General features: G+C 42.3%; 1 protein-coding gene and 1 long non-coding RNA gene across 6 annotated transcripts in view; one reads left to right on the forward strand and one right to left on the reverse strand.

The window, feature by feature from the left end:
- Positions 1–8,784: 8,784 nt before the first annotated feature.
- On the reverse strand, positions 8,785–10,658 carry LOC138684800 (uncharacterized). 2 transcript variants are annotated; one of them, XR_011324089.1, is made up of 3 exons: positions 10,325–10,658; positions 10,117–10,214; positions 8,785–9,838 (listed from the first exon to the last, which is right to left on the reverse strand). It is a non-coding gene; the product is annotated as an uncharacterized lncRNA (long non-coding RNA). The 2 variants fall into 2 exon arrangements; XR_011324088.1 differs by having other exon boundaries at positions 8,785–10,022.
- Positions 10,659–10,856: 198 nt separating this feature from the next.
- The window catches only part of CPQ (carboxypeptidase Q), a 165,815-nt gene continuing 156,060 nt past the window's right edge, over positions 10,857–20,611 (forward strand). For 2 of the 4 annotated variants that reach the window (XR_011324087.1, XM_069779730.1), the window contains exon 1: positions 10,858–10,970. The gene's annotated coding sequence lies outside the window, so the exon portion shown is untranslated. Of the gene's footprint in view, positions 10,971–12,229; positions 12,333–20,611 lie in introns of all 4 variants that reach the window. The other 2 variants (XM_069779733.1, XM_069779732.1) reach the window with 2 other exon arrangements.

Below are 20,611 nucleotides of genomic sequence, written 5' to 3' on the forward strand. Positions count from 1 at the left end.
TACTTTATTTGTATAGTCTGACATCCAGTTTTTTGAAGCCTACTTTGCTTAAGGTAGTAGATCTGAATTTTCTTTAAGGGTGCAATGAATATCGCTGTAAGTATAGCTATAAATATGAAACACCAGATGAATTGTCTCCTCCTTCTTCATAAGCAAATTGATATTGAGAAGCTATTTTCTTTTTATTTATGTATGTTAGACTCTGCCTCTATACCTTATGTAGAGGACACTTTATCCAATGCAGACATCTGTTGTAATTATGCAGGCTACCAAATATGCTTGTCTGGTTCCTCCCGCATCTGCTTACAAGCAGAAGCAATAGTAAAGTTTCAGCTCTATTTCACCACTCACCTTTTTTTCCCCTACACATCCATTATCCGCTCTGTTACATGCAGAAGAGGTTTAATGCAGAAGAGGTTTAATGTTTCAGCTATGTACACGGACTTAAAGTATCGCAGTCCTCCCACCCTCCCTAACAAAAACCCGAAACTTTAACATGCAGTAGGCATGATAGTAGCATTTATCATCTCGCGATCTCTTTGCCTTTCTGTTTTCAGTGCCAAACCGTACTATTAGGGAAAAATTCAAACAGAGCTATCATCTCAATTATAAACATCGGTTCAGTTTTCATCAGTTCGAAAACCAGGCTGATGCAGACACCCAGCTTCCAGCAACACTGTTCAGAAGAAATCAGCAGCTGAATGTGCATCTCTCACACTGAGGCTTCCTAGCACGAGTTGGTCTTTGGTTTTGCTTCCCTTTTGTTCTCCCCTTCCTGGATGTGTTTCTAGCAATACTCTGGCTACTCATGGATGTTGCTGGGCAGCTGGGAGTCCCGGTGCCAGGCTGTGGATGCTGCGCCGCCTGCCCGCAGCTAGCAGCGGCATCTCTACCTCTGGGATGGCTTTTCCTGGAGACCCTTGGCTCTTCTCTGCTGGAGCTGCTGTAGTAGCTCTGAAATTCCTCAGCAACCTGATACGGTGTCTCCTTGTGATTGATAGGCTCTAGTGTTTATCAAAATGCCATTTTGCTTTGATTTACCCTGGGTTATAAATGGTTACTTCCTCTTAGATTCTTTGCAAATGAAGCCCAATGCAAGTAACGTAAAGCTTTTGTTAAAAGAAGTCTCTCGCCTTTGCTTTATTCATGGAAAAATAACTTCAGAAGTTGAGTTCCTGGTTCCTTTGCTTGCCAGCTTTACGAGTGAATTGTAGCTCATGTTTACAGGCCACATAGCTAGCTTTTTCTTCACTTTGGGCTTTGCACTTCATTGAAATAGGATAAATTAAAACCAAAATTGTCCCCTTGTATCTCCTAACAAGAGAATAGTGCATTTGTAACTTTGGCTAGTTATTGCTTTTTTTTCCCTTGGAGCTGTGTATTGAAATGATGGTGGAGTGCAGTCTTAAATGATAGATACTATTTTTAAGCAACATACGGAATACAGGAAACTTTTGTAAGAAAGAAGTATCCAGATAAACATTAAACAAAAACTATTGGTGTGAAGGAGAGGATGATAGTGTGCTGAGTATTATATTCCTTGCTCAAAAAAGTAAACAAGGAGAAGGGAAAAGGAATCTGAGGGGAAAAAGATCTCTCAGGAAAGTATTATTCTTACAGATTGAAATAATATAGCGATTTTTTTAAAACTTGCAATCATTTATATTTGTTACTTAGTGCTTGCTTAATCAGACTGGCATCATTGCCTTTAAGGAATTTGCAATATGTTGTCTATTTTTAATGAGCTTTAATATTATTTTTGTTACATTTAAGCTCTTGCCTGTGCGTCACAGAGCTCTGAACCTTGGTGTGAAAACTCTGTGCTGTGAACTTCTAGAGCATTGCCTTTCCAAAACTTTCTTCAGGTTTGGGAAGCATGACTTTGCTGTACAGTTTGAGAAAAGATATAGCAAGTATCCCCCTCCTTGGCACACCTTCTGGTCCTGGGATGGTTCGTGGCTGGAGCAGAAGAGCGGTTTTGCTAAGGAACTGGAGCGGGAGAGGGGGGAGGCTGACATGTGCATTTCATTTCCTCCTGAGTCTTGGGCTGACCAGGCGCTGGGTTCAGCTGTGTGGGTGGGAGTGGGGGAGCTGTAACCCAAGCCTGCCAGTGGAAAAGATGCTTTGCCAAGATTTCTTCCTCTGTGAAGCAAAGTAAGTTGTATATTTTTTGCTTTGAAAACAAACAAATGATAAATCTTAAGCTCAGTAGAGCTAGAAATGGAAACGTGGGCTCCTGCCCTGACCCTTGTGAACCAATTTCACATGTGCATCGGATGTGCAGAGTAGCTCCTCGCGTGGGTGGAAATCTGAAAAACCCTCCGTGTGTTTGCAGTATCTGAGCTTAGTTTCTGGCAGGGATGGGGGAGGAGGGATAGAGCCCTATGCAGAACTACAGACATTAATTTGGGGTGAGTGGAAAGAAGGCAGGAAGAGAAACTGTCCTGACAGCCCACATTTTCCACTGGAACTTAAAAGGCATTTTGTTTTCTTGAGTTGTTGCTGTCACACTGAATTTGCTCTTAACAGAGAGAACCTGTAGGCAGGGGAGTGGGCAGGTGTTGGTGTCATACGCTGAGAGACGCTCTTGGTTGCAGACAGCTTCCCAGCACATCGGAGGTCTGTGCTACCTGTTGCAGATGTTGCCAGTCGCAGCTTCTGCTGGCTGCTGACCCCCCTGATTTGCAGAGGAACTACTACAGCAAAACGGGTGGAGGACCTGCAGCGTTGACCCTGCACAACTTCTGCTGCCCACAGGAGGTGCTGGGAGGGTGGCAGGAGGCAATGTCTGGGGTGCTGCGTTGCACTTGGAAGGGTCTGGCTTGTCATTTGTCCGTGGAAGTTGGGAAGAAACGGATGAGACATGCAACCGGGGCTTTGGAGTTGAGATGTGCTGTTGCGTATTGAAGCAACTTTCCGTTTGTTTTCCGTGCTTGGGAGATGTCAAGCTTTCACTCCCCCTAACTCCTTCGATATCAAATGTGTTTATGGCATAGCCTGCAGAGCTCTTGAGTTTTTTAATTCACGTTGCAGCTTAAAAACTGTGCTGTAGTTGGGCTGGGCCTGAGGGCCGCTGTCTCTCATGGCTGAAGGTCAGGTCCAAAGAATTTCTCCAGCCTGGCAGTTCAGCCCCAGCCCAGAGTCAGAAGAAGTAGGAATGCTTGTGAAAAACTTCCAGAAAAATATTGCAAAACCTGTAAGAGTTTGTTGAAAATGAACAGAGCCCAAGTTCTCTGTAGGGGGTGACTTAAATTCATTTGGATTTCTTCTGGGGCATTATGCAATTTTTTTCCCATGGATCTTTTGTTGATTTGTTGAATGCAGAGGAAGCTTCTGATTTTTTTCTATTTTTAATCCAAGTGCTGACGTCTAAGGAACAGTAATTCCACCAGACAAGCTACTTGAAGCTTATCTAGTGGTGGGAAACTAAGCTCAGTGGAGGAAGAAGTTCTGTGTCCTAGTTACCCACCCACCTTGTATGGCCATATGTAGTCCTAGAGTCTAAACAAAGTTTTGTGCCCATTTTCCTGAGCTCCTGCGGTGGAACAGGAGCTTTCTCTAAACACTGCAGCTCCCCAGAGGATACCAAAGAGAAATGGGAACAGTCTTACTTTTTTGTGTTTTTGTGTCATAACCTGTAATACTAGCACTCATCTCCTTCCTACTCCCCTTTCTAAATATAGTGGCAGGGGAGAAGTCAACAACCATCACACTAAACAGTACTGAAAGAATGTAAAACAGCCCAAAGTTCAGTTTTCATCATTCATTCCTATAATTTTCGTTACCGCAGAGCTAACAGAAGAGTCTCTTGTGAAAGGAAGAGAAGCGGAGCATGTGCTTCCTTCTGGACCAGCTCACAGTGCCAGCTGAGTTAATGCTGACTTGGGGAAAAACCTCTTCTTGGGAAGGAACAGCTTCTGGGGCCAAGTCTCGGATGGCTGAGGGCACAGCTTAACTCCTGCTGAGACCAAAAAGCTTGAATGAAGGACCCTGCCTTGACCTGGTGCCTCACTGCCAGGCTAGCAGAGGTGCCACCTTCATGCAGGTGAGGCAAGGCTGGAGGAAACGGTTCTAGTAAATCTTCATTATCTGAGCTCTATCCCATAGGAAAACCTTCCCTGAGAATCACAGACAGCTTATATCATTGACTACAATCAAAGCAGCAGCAAGAAACCTTTCTTTAAATCATCAGCTTTCACCTTGTTTTGCATGTGCTCAGGTATTTTCCTAAAGAAACTGGGTTTTCATTGGTTGGTAAACAAGGCAGCTTGTTAACTTGTAATTTAATTTAATCTTTACAGTAAATTTTGTACTTCTTTTTGCTCTGCAGGAGCACACACTATTTACATATTTATGCTATTACAAAGCTTAACTTCCATTTTTATATTCTAGTTTTTCTATTCTGTTATGTTAAAAATGGTAAACAAATATTTATTTACCAGCTGATTCAGTTTATAGCTTTTATTTGTTTCAACTTGCTTTTCAATGGAAATTGAGACTTCATTAAGAATGCATAAAATTACCGCTTCTTATAAAGTAAAATATACTAAGCACATCAGAACAAAGATTAGCAAAACCATTTTGACTTCAAAGCATATGTAATTATTGGAAGTAACTTATTTACTAGGCAAAAGCATTTTTGCTAGTTACTGAACTGAATTGAGTAATTCCAATCACAATGTCTGTTAAGACTTTAAAACCAGTAGGTTTCAATCTTTCTTCTTTTCTCCCATAGGTTGGAAGAGTACAAGCTTTCCTGCTTTTTCAGCTTCTAAGTGGTTTTTAAAAAAAAAGCCTGAAAATGAAAAAAAAAAAAAGAGAATTTTATACCTACAGAAGAGCTGTCAAAGAGTCTAAAGTTTTCTTTTATCATCTCAAAAACTGGCTACAGGTGCTCAGCCATGTGACTTTTCTCCCAATTCATGGTTTGATTTTTGTAACAGCTCTGGCAGTAGAAATCATCAATTTTTCTCTGCCAGTCTGTGCTTTTTATAACACATTCAACGACTAAAAGCTAAGTGGAATTTTACTTCAGCCTTTCCTGATGGGACTTTTAATGCAGATTCTGAAACTCTGTAGACTTGTTCAGCTCTGGCTCTTCTAGATTCTAAGAAATACTGTACCTGTCCTTAAATAAGCAATGTATTCTTTTACACAAGCTTTTAGTATATCAGCTTTTCACTTTCCAGCATGTGTATCAAAGCTTTCCAACTGTGATCAGACAGAATTTGCAAATTTGAGTAAGAATCTTGCCATCTTCTAAATATATGCTGTAGAGGATCAGAAAAGGACTCCAAAACTTTAGTTAGTTTTAATAGTAACACATTGACTCTCTTGCAGAATCACATTTTTTTGAAGTTTAAATGATTAATGCTGTATTATCTCTGCTTGACTTCAGCAGCCTGTTCAGAGTCTTGTAGTTAAACCTAGAATGAGATATTAGTGAAGCTGGGTCTCAGAGCATGCATCTACACAGAGTGGGGAGTTGTGTCTGTTTGCATTCAAAACCTACCACTAAATAAAACACCTCTCACTTTTGGGCCTGTTCAGCTGGTAACAAGCTATTTTGGCACTCAGTTTCTGTCCATCTGTCTAGTATCCGACACTCCAAGAACACTCCCCTTCCCAATACAGTACAATGGCTGGCTGAAGCATCATTATCCAGAGAAGTCACACTCCTGCTCAGCCTCCCATCTGCCTCTGTTAGATGGATGTTTTCTTGGCTCATCCTGTACAAAGACAGTCTGTAACATTTTCAACACAGTTCAACCCAGCCCAAGCTGTGCCCAGGGAGTAACTGTGTTTTCATGCAGGGCAGTGGGGTTACACTGGATGTCCTTTAGCATCATAGAATCGTTTAGGTTGGAAAAGACCTTTAAGATCACCAAGTACAACTGTCAACCCAACACCACCATGCCCACTAAACCATGTCCTAAGTGCCTTGTCTATGTGTTTTTTGAATACCTCCAGGGATGGTGACACCACCACTTCCCTGGGCAGTCTCTTCCAATGCCTGACAAGCCTTTCAGCAAAGAAATTTTTCCTAATACCCAATCTAAACCTCCCCTGGCACAACTTGAGGCCATTTCCTCTCATCCTGTCACTAGTTACTTGATAGAGGAGACCAGTACCCACCTGGCTACAACCCCCCTTCAGGTAGTTGTAGAGAGCGATAAGGTCTCCCCTCAGCCTCCTTTTCTCCAGACTGAACAACCCCAGTTCCCTCAGCCGCTCCTCATAAGACTTGTGCTCCAGGCCCCTCACCAACTTCGAAGCCCTTCTCTGGACATGCTCCAGCACCTCCATGTCTTTCCTGTACTGAGGGGCCTTTGAACTTGGAACTCACTGTTACAGTAGGTGTGTTATGAAAAAAGGGCTGCTTTGGTACACAGCAGGGTAGAGGATTCCCTTTACTAAGTCCATATATCCAGAAATAACAGATGTATTTTATCTGCATTTTTAAAAGTATCTATGGATTTAAACTTTTTTGGGAAAAATATGTGTTGAATAAGTTGAACCTGGATTTTATTCTCACAAGAATATTGAGACAAATAAAGGTACCTAGCTGTAGTGGAGAGAGTTGCTGAAAGAAACTATAATTAAATTCCTTCATCATAAGAAAAGTTATTTAGAGCAGTATTTAATGTATTTTTAATGCAAATATATGATAATTGATGTTAGGCATCCAAATGCCTTTGGTTTGTAAACACAGGAGTGGAAGAAGACTCACGTATATTGCTGGAGCATTTGCCACCCGAAGACTGGAGATCCACAGGAATGCAGAGTGAGGGCTCCCTGCACCTCTGGTTTTACATCAGGTGCCCATGCTCTGCTCTCTACACATGGCAGCATAAGTCACACAGTTTATAAGGAGAGTCAAGTGGGAACACTTTCCACCAATGCTTAACAAAACCCTTTCTGTGGCATGGCAAACCCATTGTCCCTGTAAGTAAACCTGTAGTAATCTGCAGGAGAAATTACTCTGCCAGGCTATGTCTTATTGGCAAGTTTTGCTGCCAGAACTTCAGTGGGATCACGAGTTGCTGACATTTTTATGTCCCTGGAGCATGTGTGTTCATCACTGCTTTTTTGAGGTGCTGCATGCCCTCGCTGCAAGAGGCTGTAACAGCAGAAGGGCTGCTGCACACCGAGTAAGGACCCAGGGCTTGCAGCTGCCAACATCACTGTGTTCTTGGAGCATGTATACAGTGGCATTTTGCTAGTGGCTATATGTTGGCTTGTGTTGTTCAGAGAGGAGATTTCACCTTGTCAGGAGAGGCTGAATTTTGTTGGCTTACATCAACTTAGTATGAGAATGCATAGAAACTCAGGGCAACCAATGCCGACTTCTGACTGTAAACCTGTGTAGCACTGGACAGGCCCCAGCTAAGATGTGTCCCAAGCAAGCACACCCTACCAGCCCACTGCAGGCAGATGTTCTGCTCTCAGCTGATGCTGCTTTTGATACATGAAAAAAACAAGTCTCTGGCACAGCAGCAGAAAAGCTAGCAGAATTTGTGTGGAAGAATACATGCCATGAAGTGCTTGCTGTTTTTCTTTCACAATATCCCTACCTTTTCTCCATTCTATCCACTATTAGGACATATTTATTTGCTGCCAGGCTGCATAAGTGGAAAGACATACAAGTCAGGGTGAAGCTTGAACACTTCTTCCTAGGAAGAACTGAAAAACAGTGCTTCTTGGAAACTTAGGAATATTTCTTTTCAGCTCCTTTAACTGAAAAATAAGAGGAAATAAAAGCTGAAGTTTGCATTGATTAGCAGTCCATATTTACCCGCCTACAGTGCAAAGCAACAAAGAAAAATTTTTAAACGAAGAAAACACCTTCTAGTGGTACTGAAATACAATGTGGACCTAGAGGAGACTTTGAGAGACTGAGTCAAAACACAGAAAATGCTTTGGTAAAGTAAATAAGTGTCATAAAATGAAAATTGAGATCATGTTTCTAAACAAGGGTAACTGGTATATTGGTAATTCCTTCAGGCTGGTACAGTGTGCTCCCACTTCAAACACCTTTTGTGTTTGGACCTGTGCTGGCAGCTTTTCAAAGGAATCTTGTACTTTCTTCCCTCTCCCTCACCACTTTGCATAATAATTAGTATGTGAATATGCTTGTGATTTCTTCTTGTTATTTTAACACAGTCAAATTTTAGAGACTTCAATAAAGTTCGGAGCTCCACCGAAGCAGTCCTTGCTCCAGAAGCCATGCAGCCTAAACGGACTAGAAAAACAAAGCACAGTTAAATAGCATCATCCATCATCCCCATTCTGTGCAGGGAGAAGCATGGTACCAAGTGACTGTCCTATCAGAAGAGATTCAGGATCCGTTCAGGCAGTATCCTGTGCCTAACAGCACACTCCACCAGTTGCTTCATATACTGTATAATAGAAGGTGAAAAAGATCCAGCAGTAAGAAGTGTCATCTGTCCTCACATTAGATTTCATTCCCCTTTCCAGCAGTTAGATACCGGCTTATTCCCTGAAGCACCAAGTTACAATCAGATAATTCTGATTATTTTTGACATTCATATATATCCAATCCCTTTCTTGAGTATTAAGTTCTTGACTCTGACACTGTTCCTACCAGTGTAATCACAGCAATCTTGTAAAGGTACATCCATATGGGGACCTTCAAGCACCTGAATAGTCTAATGAGTTCAGAAGTACGTAAGATGGATCACATGGGTGATTTCTGGATGCAGGAGGGGCTAGGATTTTGCCCAGCATAGTAGCTTATAAAGTCTGGGAAACTGAGCGCAGGTCTCCTCAGCTCCAGCCTCTCCCTGATTTACAATTACAATCCTGAGGAGGGAAGAATAGCAATCTGAAAGTCCTGAAGCTGCAAACTAAAGGAAAACAAAACTATGCATTTAGTGAATAATGCAAAATATGAGAAAATAATGTAAGAGATGGGTCTGATGGAAATACCTTTCCTGAGGCTAAGTCGGTATTGATGTGTTTCAAACCCATAAACAGATATGTGCATGTTGCTGGCTAAAGAGGCTTGGGGGGTGGAGCTCTAAGTTTTGTTGTTATGTCTCCACTTGCTCTTACTTATTGCTTCTCAAGGCAAGGACATAAGCAGCGTGCTCTTTTCCCTCTAACCTGGGACTAATGACAGCCATGCCAAGATTTCTCCATCCTTCTGACTATTTGATGACGGGGAAAAAAGATGGTTTATTATCACTCGTCCTTCCGATTCCTTGGCTGTGGAGGATTAACAAAGCAAGCTAATTGAGGAAAAATTAATGGGAAACAAGTTTTGAAAAGTGATTTAATTGTAAAGGGAGCAAATGAAGAGAGAAGGAATCACTTCCAGGAATGAACCAAAATCCTAAATTCAAATACTGCAAGTACAGTTTTACATGAGCTTGTTCACACAGACCTGTTCCATGTTCTCTCTCTCACTGGAAGCAAAAAGGAAAGCCATACATTGGCAGTTAAGTTCAAGACGTGGGTGCAGCAGCCACCAAACTTTGAGGATGGAATATTTTCTTGCTTGACTTACAGCAACACATTTATAACTATTTAATCACTGTGTATAATCTCTTTCCAGAGATACAGTCCCAGATGGACACTTACAGCTTACATGGCACAGTACATGAAGAATATACAGCATGCACAGGCAGATCTCTAACAGCCATTTCCTTGCGCAACATTTTTATTGAAACAGTTATTTTGTTACCCTCAAGGAACAGGACTCTGAAGGACCGCAGCAGTTTGAGAAAGGTATTGTTGCATCCCACTGCCAGGCTCCATGATCTGTATAGCAAAGGACACAGCCCCAGCTGCAAAAATGTACCATCCAGACTGTGCACTGAAAAATGCAAGTGAAAAATACAAATGAGTCACCTCAAACGGGTGGAGGAGTCAGGTTGGCAGGGACAGCCATTATCTTATAATAAAGTGTGTTTCGAATCCCTCCTCAAGGTACATGCCCATGAAGCTCATTAGTATTACACTCTTTTCACATAGGTAGAAAGTTCATGAATATTGGAATACTGTGTTGAATATTAGAGGGAAATTATTCACCGTCTTCCTGTTACAGCAGCTTTTTGGAAATGCGCCAAGGGCTTTGATCCTAAAAACACTTACCTATAAGCACCTGGGTAGTCCCGTTGACTTAAGTAGAACCAGTCGAGAGCTTCAATTCAAGTGTTTGCAGATTAAGACCCACATTTGCATTTTAAGACCTTATTTACAGAAGAATTTGCACTCATTTACCCAAGTGTTTTTTAAACACTTTATTTAAATGAGTGCAGTGCTGTGCAGGAGGCCACCACGCAAGAAGCGGTGGCCCTACCTCGGTTGCCAGCAGCGTGAAGGCAGCGACGGCTCTCAGCACGCTGGAAACCACCAAGGAATGACACGACCTGCGCTGGAAACCACCAAGGAACGACACGTCCTGCCACGTTCTGCCACGTTCTTTAGTACCCCGGCAGAAGGCCGCTGCCACCGCGCAGGCAGCGGCAAAGCCTCCTCACACTTCGCCTGTTGGCTGTACGTCCTCACCCCGCTAACAAAAACGCCACCCCGGGGAGCAGGCAGCCCCCTCGCACCGAGGGGGCTTCTCCCTGGGAAGGGCGGCTGGTGGTGGTGCACGGGTGGGAGTCTGTAGGCCTCACCGAGAGGCCGGCATGGGGCGGGAGGGCCCGGGCCCGGCCCGCCTCGCCTCGCCTCGCCTCAGAGGGGCCGACGAGGCGCCACGGCCCGACACGCCGGCAAGCGGGGGGACGCCCGGCCTCGCCCGCAACGCAACGCAGCGCCGGCCCCGAGGCGGCTTCCACGGGGCTGCAGGCGGCCTCGGCGCACCCGGCCCCAGCCGGGCCCGGGCGGGGCCCGCCCCCTTCCGACCCTGGCGGCGGCTCCTCCTCCCCGCGGTCCCCAGCCGGCCGGCCGGGCGGAGGCGGTGCTGGCGCCGCGGCTGCCGCCCGATCTGCACGGGGAAGGTGCGTGTTTGCTCTGCTCCCCTCCTCCTCCTCTTTCTCCGCCTCCTCCTCCTCCTCACAGGGGGCCGGGGGCCTCCGCGCGGGAAGCGCTCGCCCGGGCTGCTCTGCCCCTCGCCCGGCTGCAGCGCTCTCCCCGGGCCGCGCTCCTCGCGGGGGACCCGGCTGCGGCTCCGGCTCGGCCGCCTGGTTGGGGTCGAGGAGGGGCACGCAGGCCGCCATCACCGGCGCCTCGGCGGGGCTCAGCCCCGTCTCCTCCTCCTGCCGAGGCCTTGCTTTAAAGCGCTGCCAGCATGCGCTGGGGTGTCCGTCCGTGTCCCGTCCCGTCCCCCCCCCCGAAATGGGGCCTTCAGCCTCGGGCGCTGCCCTGGGTCGGTGGGCTGGAGTCCCCCGGCCTGGCAGCAGGGCGTCGGGCCCACCTCGGGCCTGTCCTCCCGCCCTTCTCTGGAGGGGGAAAAACACCGGCTTGGTCGCCCATCAGCAACACGGGAGCTCCATTGCGTGGCAAGAAATGCCTGCTTACCCTCTGGTTCCTCTTAATTTTCAGTTATTTATTTAATAATTAAACAATTAATTTAGAAATAGTTTAATAATTAAGCAAATATCGGCCCGCAGTTGGAGCTGGCCGTCGCACACGTGCTCGGGGGACGCGTGGCCGGCGTTAGGCGAGGCACGGTGCTCTGCCGTGATCTTGAAACCGGCAGAGTTGACAGCAGTCGCTGACTGAAAGCTAAGCCGCTGCAAATGGGTAAAACCCATAAATACCAGATGGGTGCATTAGATATTTAGTTACGTTTTATGGCAGACTTCATAGTGAAGAGGTCCCAGCATGTAAAGTGGTTTAGTGCTTCTGAGTAGGAAATCCTAGTAACTAGTACCCGTTAGATTTGTTTTGACAGGACTTTATTCTTCAAAGACTATCTTTTTCAAATTCATACAAAAGGGAAAAGTATGAGAGGCATTTTTATTTATGTATATACATTTTTTATATATGTGTATATGCATATACATATTTTATAGAAGTACTAAAATATATATGAGGGAGAGAAAAGTGACATATAAAAAAATGAAAAAAATTTAAGTTTTGCAAGCTGAATCAGATTTTACTAAGAAAGCATTAGATAACAGAGGAGCCTTTTGAATCTAGTGGTTATGTCTGACAGGTTACAAGTCTGCTCACAACTGCTGAAGAGAAAATTCAAAATACAAGCACCAGATTTCTGTTTCTTTGTTGATTACATGTTTCTTCCTTGAAACTGCAGAATTTTGGGGGCCTGGCTTTCTTAAGTGCTGCATGAGCATCCAAAGCACCTGCTCAGAGAGGGCCATGCATGTGCAACACCTGAAATCCTGATTTCTTGTTTTGTAAGCCTTAGTTTTCAAAATTTTGCCTGTCTGGTTTTCACTCTGTTCAAAATTAGATTAATTTTTACTGTTTCTAGAGATAGTTCCACATCTGCTCGCCCTTTTGTATCAAAAGACTGTAAGAGTGTTGTAATCTGTCGAAGAAGGGGAAGCGTGTGGGTGTTTCTTCTTATAAAGCAAGACTTGGTATGACTGTAGAACAGATTCCCTGTGTGGGAATGGAAGAATTGCTCACATCTACGTCTATCTAGAATGTATCTTTCTATTTTAGCTTGAGAAATTAATAAGATTTAAGCTAGGGTGAGAAAAGTTGGCCTTGATTTTGCTCTGGTTATTTTTCTGCGAGGATGAAAGCTGTTAATAAAAGTCTTTCTCACGCTTACCTACAATCACTTAAAATCACCAGTCTTTTCTGGTGCTCCCTCTGTTAGATTATTACTTTAAATAAAACCTCAAACAATTCTTTCCCCAAAGAAGCCCTACAAAGCCTGCCATATCCCTGAGAGTTCTTATGTCCCTTGTTTCCTTCTAATTTTTGACTAATTTCTTTAGGCTTATCCACTCTATCTTGAATAGCATCTATCAATTGTGCTTGCAATCAGTTTTGCTTTACCCAAACTTCAATCTTTCAGATGAAGTCTGTGCGGATAAACTTGGATCAGAGCCACTGCAGCTTTAGAGATTCATACAAAGCCTTCGTCTTAACCAATCTTGTTTCTTGGTGTTTTAAATATATATAATTCTTTTGAACAGCAGAGCAATGAGATAGTAAATCAGATAAGAACAGATTGCAAATCTGGGCTGGGGAAGAACAACCTGGCATTGACCCCTGTTGGGAGACATCTGTCAGTAAAAGCTCATATAAATTCTTATTTGTTTTATAACATGGTTTTGCAAATGCCTGCATGTCTTTAATGCCAAATCAGGAAAGGAAGCAACTTACGCAGTCTCTTATTGTTGATATAATTGCATGAACTCATAATGCACATGGGATTCTTTTATCTATTCCTGCTATAGTGTGTAAAACTTTCTTGTTTAAGATTGAAAACTTTGTCCTGTCATTTCTTCGTTCCTTCCAGTTGTGTGTGGATGAAGATGAAGGATGGCAGTACATCTAAGAGATAGCAGCTGCAGGGGTGAAATATTTTGCTTAAAAAAGTACTTTGTGTGTGGAAATGTACGAAACGATTACAATCTTGAAGCTCTACAGTTCTTTCTCTTCTGTCTCGACAGGAAATATTATCTGTCAGAAACTGCATTGCAGTAATCTTTCACGTTTTTGTTACCAAATGTCTGCAGTAATCTCAAAGTAGTGAAATAAGTGTAAGTTCTTTCTTCAGTTGACCCCCAGTCACTTACATTTTCACTGTGATGTCAATAGTGAATTTTTAGCTCTGATTTTCTGATCTCGTAAATGCCAATTACTTGATTAAGTCAGTATTTCTGACAGAATCTCTGGAGAATGCTCTGCTCTTTTTTGTTTTGATTTTACAATAGGAGAAAAAATTGTATGTCGGCTTGAGAAAAATGTTAACATTGTTAGCCTGTAGTTTTAAGAAATGGTAATTTGGGTGCCTTGATCTTACAAGAGCCTTGATTTCTGTTTTTGAAACAGAGAGAATGGACCAATGGTGGTGGTAGTGGGGTATTTATTTATTTATTTATGGGGTTTTTGTTTGTTTGGATTCTTTTTTCTGTCCTGGTATTAATAATAGTAATATTTTCTCAGAGTCTTTTAAATCTAATTAACATAGACCTGTTTGATGAATTTTCTCCACAGTGGGTGAGAGAAAAACATGAAAATCCCTTTGGTGCTGTTGCTGCCAAGAGGGAGTTGATAGAAGTATCTAATGAACAGACATACGGATTAAAATGCATCTCTAAGAAGTTATGTATTTTGGCAAAGTGTTTCTCTCTACTACCCATTGCAATCAGAGGTGTGGTAAAAAACCTATGATCTTAAAACCTGACTTTAAAAGAGACTAATGCTGTTTTAGAAAAGAAGAATTCCAGTCAAGTTTATCTCAATTCTCTAAGAATTTTGTGTTATAGTGAGAGGAGGTTAATCTCAGGTCACCTCTCATAGACATTTCTTACATCATAGGATATATAAACAACTAAGATTTACTTTAAACTTGCCTGAATGACCATCCTGCATTCAATACAACAGTGACGGTTTCAACCAGCTCAGGATTTGACCAAGCCTGTTTTGTGACCCCACAGATGCAGCATCTTGTGCAACTGAGAATTGTTGTCACCCTTGTGAAGCCTGTTTTAGTACTGATGTGAGAAAACAGTTCTGGTTTTAAGTATATGTGTGTTGGGGTTTTTTTTGCTTTCTTTTTCCTCCAGTTGCTGGTTATGGTGTCTGATCTTTTACTTAAATGTAGTGATAGTACATTTCCTGCCAGAAGTCTCTGTATGAAAGGGAATGAGATCACTCTTCCACCCTCCAACAATTTTTCTAGCTTTCATCTGCTACATGTACATTGATATCCTGTGCCTTTAATTTTTGTGTTAGTTTTTTTCAGAGGCACTTGACTGTGAATTTACATAAGACGAGTGAGTCAAAAGTAATTTTGTGTTTCAAGTAGCCCTGCAAAAGGGGCTTATGTAATATTATGCATGTGCCAATAGACATTTGAGAAAGAAATGTGCTTTTTTGAGGCCTTAAAATGAGATCTGAGCCAATAGACTCTGTTGGGAAAGCATCCACTTTTTTATCTGTAACTTTTGAAGACAGAAGCATAAATTTTATTTATCTGTAATGGTTTCCCTTCTACTCTCCACAGGTTTTGAGATTAGCATTTCTGATCTTGTTGATTTTTACTGTTCTGAATCACAGGGCTCACCTTCTAGTGCTCTCTCTGGTCATGTTCTCCCATGCAAAACACGAGCACTCTTCCATGGCAGACTGTGTAAACACTTCTTTGAGTTTTAGTTTAATGAAATTCTTTATTGCTTTGGAAGCAGAAAGAATTGGAAGTTACTAATTTCTTTAAGATTGATCATATACTGCAGTGGACTATTAATATTTTCTCTTATGACAACTAGATAAGGCAGAAAATTACATTACTAATCTCAGGTAATGTATTCAGTGCTGCCGAAAAATACACAGAGCAGACAATTTCTACCTCGGTGATGCACTGTGAGATACCCTAGAAGGAAAACAAAGTCAGCTTTATTTTAATTACTTCTTCAGTTTGATTGTCTTGAAATAGTTGTTGAGTAAGTAATCTCTAGAGGGTTTCCAGAAGCAAAAAAGTCTCAGGAATAGGCTTGGAAAATTCTGTGCAAGCTCTGAGTTACTGCCCTTGTCTAATTTACCTGCAGCTGCTGCAGAGGCTTCCATCCCAGCCACCCACCTGTCCCTTGGTCAGTGATTCTCACACAGGTAGCAGAGGTGGTGGAAAGAACAGAGCTGTCTGCTCTTCAGGCAGCAGGGACTGCCACAGTCCAATCTTCCTTCAAGTAGTATATCCCCATTTTCTTTTGGCAGTAACCTACTGGTACTAATGCTCATGATTAATATCTGCAAACAAAGAATAAATGTTTTTCAGTGGATTGGTTCCCAGAACCAACTTGCTGCCTGACCATATGGATGAGGTTCTGGTGCAAGTGAATGACAGTTTGGAGGGCAGAGACACTGTAGCTGGGACCTAGATGGACTTAAGCCACAACTGATCAAAATCTTCTGTTGCCCAGTCCATAGGCTGGTAAAGTACACCTACACTGATTTTAATATACAGTACTTCTGCAGCTAAGGTCTGTGCTTCATGCTTCATTTTGGACTTACCTCTTATAGCTGAAGAGAAAACTTGCAGAAAGGGTGGTAGTGAGTTCAAATATCTCCGAGTAACTGAGTGTGGACAGATGCGCTTGTTTCCAGCAAGTGATGCTGCCCAAGTCAGCAGATACATCTTGCTTTGCAGTGCTATCTGGTGTACGCTATAGTCATGATTATTGAAAAGACGTGGCATAGCCAAACACAGCATATCCAATATGAGTGGATCATATGGGGCTTTTTGGTAGTTGTCCAATTTTGGACTGTTCTGGCAAATGTGGTGTTGAGAGAGGAGAAGGTGGTCAAACTGGAAGAAACTTGGAGACAACAGCTTATGCTGAATGTTAAAACATCTCTTAAAAGTTTTCTGTGCTCGTAGCAGGTGACGACGCTGTCTTTAGCCTCACATCTAAATTTTGACTGGGACGATGAATTTTTTGTCTCATTGGAAAAAGAGGGTGTCAGAATAGTATGATTATCTTTCTGTGTTTACATCTGGCAGTAGGTGAGCTGAAAACTCATTCACAAATCTTTTTCCCTAGAGGAAAAGGTATTTCCCAGTGCTAAGTGGTGTTTCTGTTAGCAGTCCTGTCATTGCTCAAAGTAGGTCTGATTTTTTGGCCCAGAGTATTGGTTTTGAGTAAAAATAATCCTTTTGACACAACAACATGAGTTACTTGGTGTTCATAAGCGAACAAGACTTTATGCTTTCTGTAGTATTTTGTCATGGCTAGAAATGATACTTTTTTTTCCGCACATCATACTCTCCCATCTGACGTTATCTGTGAAACAAATTTATGAAAATTGCTTTATGGTTTAAGCTTTTGGGCTGGAAGAAGCCAATGAGTGGTTTAAGCTTTATTTGAAGAGCTGTCATTATGAATAGTGATATATCCTATGTTTCTTCGATCCAGATCATATGGCAAGTTTTATTTAAAGTAGAAGCATTAAAAAAAACCATACAAAGTGATTCCTGTTTTGCTGACCCTCACTTTAAGTCAGGAGATGAACCCAGCAGTTAAAAACCACATATGTGTCTATAAAGCATATCTGATGTTTATATGCTTGTTTTTGTTTGTTTGTTTGTTTTTTAAACCAGTGCTATTTTCTTGTGATTATGGTGCAGCCCTCTCAGTTATCTCATCATTGCGTTACACACCATACTCTTGTCAGTCCCACTGTCATGCATTTACAGGTCTCAAGGGTTTACCAACGTCAGAGCAGTTATATTTTGGGGGAGTAGTAGTCAAATTTTCTAATTTTTTTCTATCCTTTCACATGCTGCTTTATCTCCTTTGGCTTTTCCTTATTGTTGTAATGCTGGAAGATATGGCACTTCTCTGTTGCTTCTGTTCTCAGTGCGTTGGTATTAGAATTAAATTTATTCATACAGGAGGGTTCAGGTTGTTCAGCCTGGAGAAGAGAAGGCTCTGGGGAGAGCTTATTGCAGCCTTTCAGTACTTAAAGGCGGCCTAGAAGAAAGATGGAGGGAGACTGTTCAGCAGGCCCTGTTGCAACAGGACAAGATAATGGCTTTAAACTAAAAGAGGGTAGATTCAGACTAGATAAAAGGAAGAAATTTTTTATGATGAGAGTGGTGAAACACTGGAACAGGTTGCCTGGAGAGGTGGTAGAGGCCCCATCCCTGGAAACATTCAAGGTCAGGTTGGATGGGGCTCCAAGCAACCTGATCTGGTTGAAGATGTCCCTGCTCATTGCAGGGGGGTTGGACTAGATGACCTTTAAAGGTCTGTTCCAACCCAAACTGTTCTGTGATTTTATGAAGACTGTTTTCTGAAAATCCAGAACATGCAGCCTGGTTGAACAGCTTGCAGACAGGAATGGGAGCATGGGAAAGTTCCTTTGAAGAATGTTATATAAAAATAACTATTGGGAACTTATCAGTACGTGAACTGTATATAAAAAAACAGATGAATACTGGATAAATAATAATTAGACTAGGCATCTGTCTAATGCAACCTCCCAAAATTATCAAAATGAAACATGCTGTCTAACATCTCCTGTCCCTACAGATGAGTGGTACAGGAAGGACGAAAGTCAGCTAATACTAGCTTTTTTTCCTGGAAAACATTTTCAGCTGTGGTGAAGTAACAGCTGGGCTGTTAGCTGCAAGCATCACTGCAACTGCGGGTGGTGATCTGTGCAAGCTCAGCTGCTCTTCTGAAAGCAAAAGGTAACATTGCTGTAGAAAAAGCCTTAATCTAGGAATTAAATGGGATAGTAAACTTAAGAAATGTAGGCTTCTTGCTGACCTTGCCTGCTCTTCAGGTGTTTATATCTAAGTACTTTGTACTCAACAAGTAGGGCTTGTTGGTAAACATGGAATAAGGGATGTAGGATTAGTGTTGCCTTCAGATTTGTTTCAATGGTTAACTGGGAAGTCGTCATCATTGGGGAGCAGGTTTGATATGTAATTCATTGCCCAAAGCACTGTTTATACCCCAGCCTGGCTTCGAAATGGTTTCAAAGAAGAGCTTTCTAAGGAGTGACCCTAATAGGGAAATCATGGAAGCGTGGGCACATGTGGTGAGACCATCATCCTGAAAGGTTCAGCACTTCATTGACAAGTCAAAGATGACTTTTTGGCTGCTTCTGAGTGAAGGAGCAGTTGTAACTTTATGTGAACTCTACCTCATCAAGTGCCCCTGCTAGCAAGCTGATATATGTGATAAAATCGAAACCAAGTATAAGCAATCCTCTAATACCAGTTTCATTTTAGTTTGGAATTGCATTTAATTCATGAAAAGACTGACATTTGCAACATCTGGATTCTCTGAAGGAGGCAGAGGCTCCATTTTTTCCTCATACTAGTAACACCAGAGCCACAAATGTTAAACAGTCTCTTTACTCATGCTGTGTATAAAGCCCTATGAATTTTATGCAATTATGACAAGGCAAATGTGAGGGTTTGAAAAATCACCCTTTATAGCTAAATCAAAATAAAGTGCTCTAAGTGGGTTGTTCCTGCAAGCTTTTGTCTCCTTAATGATTGGTCTTGTGACTAGAAACGCTTAAAAGCAGCGTTCCTAAAACTGTGCTTCCAGAGGGCTGCTTAGCAGGTAGGATAAAAGACAGAGGTGTCCTGATACCCGGGGTCCCTGCCCGGTTTGGTAACACTGTATCTAAATGGCAATTTAAAGAGTGTCTAAATAGGTTCACTTTTTATTGTGTTCCAGGTGTAACTCCTCCAGCAGACCCAGAAAGAGCTTCTGGCTGTCACCTGCAATAGCAGAAGGATAGCATGAGCCACTGGGGTCTCGAAATGGAGCTGTGGGCTCTCTGGGCTGTGCTTGGCTGTGTGCTTCCCGAGCTCAGGTGCAGTCACTCACCTGGGCCTGGTGCGTTCTTGGCAGTGGTGGTGAGCTGGTTTTCTCAAAGATGGCCAGTGTAAAAACTCCTCTGGAGTTTGGGAGCTGACACCCGCATGCCAGCTTTGCCTTATACAGTCTGAACTGTGCAGAAGTGTTTAAGGCCTAGGAGGAAACTTCTGGCTGTTTTGTTTCCTCCTGTACTTTCTTAGCATAATTTAATCTCTGTGTATTATTGGTCAGGTGCAGTGTCAGAATCATGTCAATGCAAAGACAGGGAGATATCTTAACATAATATTTGCAGAGAGAGGGTTGATTACATTCTGTCTTTGATAGTGTTGCAGATGCAGTAAAATGTGTGCCGGAAAAATGACATATATGTATACCTAGTCAACTTATGTTTGCCAAAGTCAATATCTTCCCTTAACATGACACTGAAGTACAGTATCAGCTTTTGTATTGTCACATTCAAGACCCTGCTAAGCACCTTGATCAACCAAATGGTACCACAGGTAGTTTGGTAGCTAGAACAAAGAACCCGTGAGGACTTTAAATGATAGATCTCTATTTGTTTTTCTAATACCATGAGATTCAAACAATAATTGTGTTGAGAAAAGGGAGTTTCATAGTTCATTAAACTACCTTCCTTCTCACAAATATTTTTTTGCCATTTTGGAAAGCTATCTCCAGCGTAGCTCCTGAATATGTTTTGGCAGTGGTACTTCTTTTATTTATTCTGAAGCTGCTGTTGGTATTTGTGCTTGTTTGTTCTATGGTATCTCTGCAGGTACAGCTGTACAAGAATAAGGCATTTATTTTTGCTTGGACAGTTATCTGTATTAACAACAACATCTAAAATCTATTCTATTCTATTTTGATATTTTTCTAAAGACTTTCCCTGATGAAAAACTTAAAAAAAAACCCCAAACAACTGGAAACTTTCTGGAAACTGTTGGCTTCAGATCTCTTGAAAAATGCTGATCAAGGCCAATGGCTAATACTCCTGAACCTGAAAACTATACTGTAGGCATATTCTATGTTTAGCTTTATAGATAATTCACTGTGTAAGCATCTTACTAAATAGAAAACATAGTTTATAATGCTGTTAGTCCAATGCTACTGCACTCAATTAAGTATTTTAATTTGAGCACATGGATAGGATTTGA

This window comes from Haliaeetus albicilla, chromosome 3, assembly GCF_947461875.1.
Source record: "Haliaeetus albicilla chromosome 3, bHalAlb1.1, whole genome shotgun sequence".
Taxonomy (NCBI): domain Eukaryota; kingdom Metazoa; phylum Chordata; class Aves; order Accipitriformes; family Accipitridae; genus Haliaeetus; species Haliaeetus albicilla.